The 9,482-nt window shown below is 40.0% G+C and overlaps 1 pseudogene; it reads right to left on the minus strand.

The window, feature by feature from the left end:
* Nucleotides 1–206: 206 nt before the first annotated feature.
* LOC125538528 lies at nt 207–8,056 on the minus strand (annotated as a pseudogene).
* Nucleotides 8,057–9,482: the final 1,426 nt, after the last annotated feature.

Consider the following 9,482-nt stretch of genomic DNA (forward strand, 5'->3'; position numbering starts at 1 on the left):
TATTAGTACTAAAACCACATAAAGATTAATTGTAATATCCATAACAAAATAATAAATAGTAAAAAAAGCAATATGGTTCACTCTCCCAAAACAGTAGCTGGGAGATAATTTATTCAACAAGATATTGTTCTTAGATGCCAAGCCCTTAAGAAAGTAACCAAAATGAACAATGTTTTTCATGGTAAGAACCAGGCTCGCAATAGAGTTCACAATCCAAAACTTGGGTTCCGGTTGTTAACATCCCCAAGGATGCGAGACTGTCGTGCACTAGAGCTATTCTCCATTATCAACGGTTCGGCCATTTCAAGCCCTAGATCGTTGATGCTGTAGCGCCGCCTTAGATTTTTTCTCTGTAGCCTCTTGAAGTACTTATGTGCGTGGCTTGAAACCTGCACAGGAGTCTTGGTGCTGACGAAATCCTTGGATATTTCCTTCCATTTCCCACGGCCATAGACACTCAATCCATGGAGAAAGTTCCTTGAATAATAAAGTTCGAGATGGGCAAGTTAGGTTATGAAAGAGCTACACATAATCCATTCATTTTTATGAAACTTCTACCTAATAAACATGGTTATAGATATGTGTGGAAGCAAAAGTTATCTTTTAAAGTTTAGTAAAAAAATAGTTGTACATCTAAATACCATAAGCTATTTCCATATAGAAACATTTGCACTCATTCTAATCATGGCAATGGCAACTATTATTTTTGTAATAACATGGACATATTGTTGGCTAATATCCATATCATGACTATACTTGCAATCATAACATTTTATTGTGACTAAATAGCTTATGCATGCTATCCATTTAGGAGAAGTGCCAATGCCACTAAATTTAAAGGGCAAGATAACTATCTAGTGAAAAATTATATCATCATCTAAAATTTTCATCCTTAAATATAAAGCTGTTCAGATAAAAATGGATAAACAAAGTACACGCCCAAAAAAATATTCTGCATAAATGTGAAAAAGGTTATGGGATGATAATTTTTGTGTGATAATTCCCAAATGATGACTAATTGGTACACTTGTGTTGAGGAAGTTCATGACTAATTAGGAAGTACACAAAATCAATTACCAATGTTCCTCCTTGGTCCAATAAATTCTTGCGCTTGGCACAATTACTGGTTGACGGATGGACATCTCGTTCTCTAGCACCTCAACATTGTTATCCTCTGACATAGCTATCACGTCATTGCTTTCCTCCATCACTCGCGTACCCTCCTATATGGAGGAAAACCCACAAAATTGGTGTCATATATTGTGAGTTGGTGACCCCTTACTCCTTTGGTGCCACTATATAATATTTGGAAGTTCATACATGGTATAGATGATTCAATGTGCTCTATTGGATCCACTTAAATCACCCTCTTAACACAGCATAACATGCATATCCACTACAAGATCAACACAGAAGTAAATTACCTGTTGCATGCTCTCGCAATGGTACTGCATGCGGAGCTCTGTGTCGGGCTTGTTATTGTACTTGCTATTATTTCCATCAATAGGGCTACTTTCCTTGTTGTTGAACCCAGTGATGATTGACCCTGGCTCCTCTACACCAACTCTCGCATTCATGGCATACCAGAGAGACCTGGGTGGCATAAAACAAGTAAAAGTATGAACTCTGAAGGTTTTTATGGGGAGGGCGAGGAGGAGGGCAATGTATTTGTCACATATTGAAAGTGGAATCCAACTGTCGCTATAAATTTGATTAGTTAGAAAATATTTCTAGTTATGCCATATCCAATATTCAATAATAAATTCATACACATAAAGAATTAAATTGGATACCCAACAATAATAAAGTGAACAATTTCTTGTTGTTGTTTCATACTTATCACCAATATGCTATAGAACATATTAATTAAGGTGACTTTCTGTGATAATGCTTGGCTAACCAAATGTGGCTTTGTCAGACTTATGTACTTGATGTAGTGTACATTAATGTTTTTCATATGTTTATAGGTTCAAATTTAAGATGGTGCGAGCATATCAACATATGATGAAAAATGAAGCAGGTACAATCATTTAAAGAACATTAATTAGCATCAGAACTATAAAATTTCCAATGCATCTTATTATGTTGACAAAGTTACTATGAATGGAGCTTTGGGTCCCCCAGACATAAGGGCTCTGGCAGCACCGTACCAATCCCAGGAACTGAGGGACCTTGGGACAGAACAAGGTGAGGGTGCAGGAAGGCGTCCCTGACTTTCTACACGAGCAAAGAGGACCTCCTAAGACATGGTCCAATGAGACTGCTTGGCATGAACCGACCTGATCACCAACCCGGACCAAGTATAACCCTAGCTCGATTGAGTATATACGGAAAGCTAGGAGATCTTTTAGGGTAGATCCAACACCTTCAGGAGCAATCTTGACCTAGATTTCACACCGAACCCATCTTCATCCTATCATCCACTTCTAGGCCATGAGCTTGTTACACAAAACTAGATCTTCATCGATTATCATGATTGTTGGCGGGCACTCAAGCAATACAGAACTGGATGCAAGAGTATGGTCTTACCTCCTTCAGGAGGGCCTGAGCCTGGGAAAACTATCTGTCTCTCATCTTACCATCTCGACATGCCACTCGCACGCCCCTCTGAACAAAATTTTCATCCTCGATGGTGCTGCGGGTTATGAAACACCAATAGTTGGTGTGCCAGGTAGGGGTTGGGCATGTGGACCCTATCAGCAGATCTAGATAGCACATCCGACCCCCGAAATCGGTGGTTCCTCGACGAGCTAGGGCAGCCCTCTTGCCCCCTTTGCTTTTTCTTCGATGAGGCTATAAGAAGAATCCTTGCCATCCCTATCATCAGTGGCAGCATGCAGAAGATGGTCATGTATCGCACCACAGAACGGCAAACCCTCTTGAGTGTGTGATGCCTCCTCCATGGTCTGAGATCCACAACACATTTGAGATTGTGCAGGTTCCTCCGTGCATGTCATGTAGGGAGCGCCACATGACAACGTGCACCACAGAGGGGGGGACAGTGGCGAGAAAGATGGTGGCCCAGGCGCCTTGACCAAAGTGGTAGGATCAGGAAGCAGAGCAAGGGCAAGCCTTGTGATATCGATGACCGTAACACTTTAGAAATGCTCTTAAACACCTAAGCACTTTGACTCTCAAAGTGCACTTAGTCTGAGGAACCTGTCTGAATGAAGGTGGCAACCCCTTCTAGGAAGGATGCCCCTTGCGGGAGGCACATGAGTCACCAAGGGAAGAATAAGCAAGGAGAGCGGGCTTAATATCAGCCACACTAACGTCCTCAACAAGGTGAGCGCGCTCAGGAGCTGATAGATTTTTTTGGTTCCAGTTGTCAGCATCCCTGATAATGAGAGATTGTCATGCACTACACTATTCTCCATTGTCTAGAGTATTGCAATTTCGAGCCCTAGATTATTGATGTTGTAGTGCCGCCTTAGATTTCTCTGTCTAACCTCTTGAAGTGCTTATGTGTGTGGTTTGAAACCTGCACAAGAGTACATGTGGTGACAAAGTAATTGGATAATTTCTTCCATTTTCCATGGCTATAAACACTCAACCCATGGACAAAGACCAATATTTGGAGCACCAGGTAGGGGTAGGGTATGTGGATCCTATGAGCAGATCTAGATAGCCCATCATATCCCCGGAATTTGTGATTCCTCGATGAGGCAGGGAATCCCTCTAGAACTCCCTTTGCTTCGTCTTTGATTGGCAGCAAGACAAATCTTCGCCATCCCTATCATTGGTGGCAGCAAGGAGGCAATGGACAAGTACTGCACCATGCGAAGGCCTAACCCTCTTGAGCAAGGAATGCCTCCTCCATGGTCTGAGATCCAAACACCATAGAGAGAGTACATATTCTTCCCTGGATATCATGTAGGGACCACCACATGACACCCCAAAGAGGGGGATTAGCGGCGAGGGGGGCGTAGGCCCAGATCCCCTGACCAGAGTGGAAGGGTCGGGAAGCAGATCAAGGGTCAAGCCTTGTGATTAACGACAGTAAGACTGCAGAAATGCTCTTCAACACCTCGAGAACTTTAACTCTGGAAGTGCTCTTAGTCCAAGGGACCTTTCTACATGAAGGTGGCATCCCCTTCTAGGTGGGATGTCCCTTGCGGGACACATGAGCCAACAAGGCGGGAACAAGGCTTCTTCCAATGCATTGGTGCTTAATTAGGTGAGGTGCTAAGTGCATTTAAAACCTTAGCAACTAATCTCCACAATGCAATGATGAGATGATTGCATTGATTAGTTGTTTTTTCTGTACAATAGTTTTAGGTATTATAATTGTTTTTCTATACAATGATTGGGTCTTTTCTGTACAATGGTTTTAGGTATTATAAACCTTAGCAACTAATCTCCACAATGAATTGATTAGTTGTTTTTCTGTATTTTGGGTTCTAGGTATCAGCATCCCCAATGATGAGAGATTGTCATGCACTAGAGCTATTCTACATTATCCATGGTTTGTCAATTTCAACCACTAGATCATTGATGTTGTAGTGTCGCCTTAGATTTTTTTCTCTGGCCTCTTGAAGTACTTATTTGTGTGTTTCAAACTTCCACAAGAGTACTGGCGGTGACAAAGTACTTGGATATGCACATGGCTTTTACGTTCATGACAAAAGCACGCTTTAAAGCTTTTAGGGTTTATATCATTAAAACCCTATTTATGGTGAATATAAATAAATGCATGTGTAGGTGATGAACATAAATGATGTGAGCTTATAGGTGATATTTTTATGAACATTTTGATATCTTATTTGAATTCTTCCGAGTTCATATGAATTTGTTATGAATTTTCATAGTTTCGGTCAAACAACTTTGACCAGTTGGAAGGGCATTCTCATGACCTAAAATGCTTTTAGGGGTAAATTTGAGAGTGGGCGCAAATTAGGGGCATAAATGTAAATGTCCCTTTTTACATTGTGACCAAACTGTTGATGCATGCTATCCATTTAGGGGAAGCGCAAATGCCACACCTTTAAAGGGAAGTAGAATTATCTAGTGAAAAATTATATCATCATCTAAAATTATCATTCTGAAATATAAATTTGATTTAAAAAATGGATGAACAAAAGATGACCCCAAAAAAGACATCTCCCATAAATATGCAATAGGTGCTATCTATATATTCAAAAATATATCACAAAAAATTATCATCCCATCTCATGAAAGTCGATTCCCACATGATGACTAACTGGTACACTTGTGTTGAAAAATTTCATGACTAATTAGGAAGTATGCAAAATCTATTACCAGTGTTCCTCCTGGGTCCAATAGTTTCTGGCGCTTGGTGCGATCACTGGTTGATGGGTTGACATGTTGTTCTCTAGCGCCTCCACCTTGTTCTCCTCTGTCATAGCTATCACGCCCTTTCCTTTATCCATCACATCCTATGGAGGAAAAAGACAAAATTGGTGACCTATATGGTGAGTTGGTGACCTCTTACTCCTTTGGTGCCACTGTATTACTTTTGCAAGGTCATACATGGTCTAGGTGATTTAGTGTGTTCTATTGGATCCACAAAATCTCTCTCTTAACACCACATAACATGCATATCCACTACAAGATCAACATAGAAATACATTACCTTTTGCATGGTCTCGCAAGGGTACCACAAGCGGAGCTTAGTGTCGGGCTTCTTATTGTAGGTGTTTTGATTGGCACCATCAGAGATACTTTCCTTGTTGTTGAACCCAGTGATTATTGACCTTGGCTCTTGTACACTAACTCTCCCATTCACGACAGACCAAAGAGAGCTGGGTGGCATAAAACAAGTAAAAGTAAGAACTCTGAAGGTTTGCATAGGGAGGGCAAGGAGAGTGGCAATGTATTTGTACCATATCAGAAGTGGTATCCAACTGTCACTATAATGTTGATTAATTAGAATATAGTTCTAGTTGTCATATCCGATATTCGGTAATAAATCTGTATATCTCAAGAATAGTTGGATATCCCATAGTATAAAGTGAACAATATTTTCCGTTTCATAACTTATTGGCAGTATGTCTAGAGCGTATTAATTAAGGTGGCTTTCCGTAATAACGCTCGCGTCATGTTAGCACCATGTGACACCCCGAAGAGGGGGAGCGGCAGCGAGGGAGATAGAGGCCCAGACCCCTGACCAGAGTGGCAAGGTCAGGAAGCAGACCAAAGGTCAAGCCTCGTGATAACCGACCGTAACACTTCAGAAATTCTCTTCTACACCTAACGCACTTTGATTCTGAAAGTGCTATAGTCCAAGGGACCTTTCTGAATGAAGGTGGTATGCCCTTCTAGGCGGGATGTCCCTTGCGGCGGTACATGAGCCACCAAGGCGAGAATAAGCAACGAGAACGGGCTTAATGTCACCCGCACCAACGTCCTCGACAAGGTGGGCTTGTTCAGGCCCTGATACATCTCAAATGTGTGTGTGTGTGTATTTCCATAGTTTTGGCACCATTTTTATTATATTTCTAGACTAATTAATCTATTAATTTAGTACCCACAGCCAGTTGTTGTTTGTTTCTTCTGCCTTTTGGGTTCTAGGTGTCATCATCCCCAATGATGAGATTGTCGGGCACTAGAGCCATTCTCCATTATCCATGGTTTGGCAATTTCAATCCCTAGATCGTTGATGTTGTAGTGCCGCCTTAGATTTTTTTATGCTAGCTTCTTGAAGTACTTATTTGTGTGGCTTGAAACCTCCACAAAAGTACTAGCGGTAACAAAGTACTTGGAAATTTCCTTCCATTTTCCACGACCATAGACACTCAATCCGTGCAGAAAGAGCCTTTTGAATTAACAAAGTTCAAGATGAGCAGGTTAGGTTAGGTTAATGAACGAGCTACCTGACAAACATAGTTTTAGATATGTGTGGTAGAAAAATCTATCTCTTAAAACTTAAAATTTAGTAAACAATAGTTGGAGACTTGAAAACAATAAAGATGTTTTGACATAGAAAAAATTTCACTCATTCTAATCAATTCAATGACAATTTTTTATTTTTATAATAATATGGACATATTGTTGTCTAATATTCATATCATTAGTATACTTCAATCATAACATGTTTCAATTGTGACCAAACTATTTATGCATGCTATCCATTTAGGGGAAGTGCAAACTACACCCCTTTAAAGGGAAAGAGAATTATCTAGTGAAAATTTATATTGTCATCTAAAATTATCGCTATTAAATATAAGCTTTATAAGAAAAAATGGATGAACAAAATTTTCCCCCAACAGGACATCTCCTATAAATATGCAATAGGTGCTATCTATATATATTAAAAAATACATCACAAAAAATTATCATCCCATCTCATGAAAGTCGATTCCCACATGATGAATAACTGGTACACTTGTGTTGAAGAATTGCTAATTAGGAAGTAAGCAAAATCAATTACCAGTGTTCCTCCTGGGCCCAATCATTTCTAGTGCTTGGTGTGATCACTGGTTCATAGGTTGACATCTTGTTCTCTAGCGCCTCCACCTCGTTCTCCTTTGTGACAGCTATCACGCCCTTGCCTTTCTCCATCACTCGCATAGCATCCTATGGAGGAAAAAGACAAAATTGGTGTCCTGTATGGTGAGTTGGTGACCTCTTACTCCTTTGGTGCCACTATATTACTTTTGCAAGGTCATACATGGTCTAGATGATTGAGTGTGTTCTATTGGATTTAGTTAAATCCCTCTCTTAGAAGTACATAACATGCATATCCACTACAAGATCAACATAGAAATACATTACCTGCTTCATGGTCTCGCAAGGGTACCACATACGGAGCTTAGTGTCCGGCTTGTTATCATAGTTGTTGCGATTGGCACGATTAGAGCCACTCCCCTTGTTGTTGAACCTAGTGATGATTAACCTGGCCTCCTCTACACTAACTCTCGCATCCATGGCGGACCAAAGAGAATTGGGTGGCGTAATAATAGTAAAAGTATGAACGCTGAACAGGGAGGGCGAGGAGCGGGCCATTTATTTATACGACATCGGAAGTGGAATCCAACTGTCGCTAGAAAGGTCATTAATTAGAATATATTTCTGGCTCTGGTATCCGATATTCGATAATAAATACATAAATCTCGAGAATTAAATGGGATATGCAACTTTGATAAAGTGAACAATATTTTTTGTCGTCTCCTAACTTATCACGAGTGCATTCTAGAACGTATCAATTAAGGTGGCTTTTGTAATTATTTTTGTGTCATGGCTAGCCAAATGTGTCTTGTGAAACTTCTGTACAATGTAGTATTGCTTGCTCTCTCATAAGAGTGGTATGGATCCCCCATGTGTAAGGGTGATGTAACCTAGCAGTAAGTATTTCCCTTAGTTAAACAACAAAGGTTTATTGAACTAGAAGGAGTCCCCCAGCAAACAAAGTTTGGTGGCACTTGCACACCAAACACAAACAAACTTGTCCCCAACCTGGCAAGAAGGTTGTCAATCCCCTTGTCTTGCTAGTTACAAGATTAAGATGTAAGTGATTAATATAATTGGTAGCAAAATAATAGTAAAGGCAGCAGGGCAACAGAGAAAATATTGGTTTTCGGTAAAGGAGAATAGTGTAGGGGGACCATAGGTTCTCTAGTGGCATCTCTCTTAAGCAGGCAAGTGGTGTGGTGAACAAATTATAGTTGGGCAGCGATTAATATTGCAAAATTTATGATGATCACAATTCATGGTATAATACCATATAGGAATTACATCCAGGATAAGTTGGTCATTAATCCAACAACATCTACTACTAATACTACACCCTAAGACTACTATCCAGCATACATCTTGAGGTATTAAGTTTTTACAAGAAACAGAGCATTGCAATAACCAAGATGACATAATGTAGACGGTAAAACATCAATCAATATGACGAGGCACTATCATTTTATCCTTAGTGTCAACAATACAATACATGTCTTGTCCCTTTCTATCACTGGGATATAGAACGCCATAAGATTAGAACCCACTACAAATCACAACCCCCTCTAACAATAATGGCATCAAACTTGGCCAAAGAAGATAGATAGATCGGAGAGCATACAAAGCTATTAAATTATACATAAAAAACCCTCAAAAGATTCAATTGATTTCAATTTAAAATCTAATCATAAAGTACCTATCCATCATATCCCAACAAACACATCCACATATTATATCAAATTGATCATGATCATGTCAGGCAGCTCACGGGAACATGGTATTGAAGATCAGAGAGAGAGAAAGATCTAGCTACTATTATGGACCCTAAGGTCCTAAAGGAACTACTAACACATGGTTAAGGAGGCAGCAAGGTTGATGAAGAATTCTCTGGCAATGGTTTCCCCTTTCGGCAGAGTACTAGAACAGGCCTTCAGATCGGATCTCATGGAACAGGATATTGCAACGGCGGAAAAATACTTCTTCAAATATAATAGAACCAATGGTTCGTAGGAAAGGCCTGCCAAGTATTATAGGACAAGATGGATTAACTTAAATACCAAGCACAATGAAATGCA

Source organism: Triticum urartu, chromosome 2 (genome assembly GCF_003073215.2).
Source record: "Triticum urartu cultivar G1812 chromosome 2, Tu2.1, whole genome shotgun sequence".
NCBI classification, from domain to species: Eukaryota; Viridiplantae; Streptophyta; class Magnoliopsida; order Poales; family Poaceae; genus Triticum; species Triticum urartu.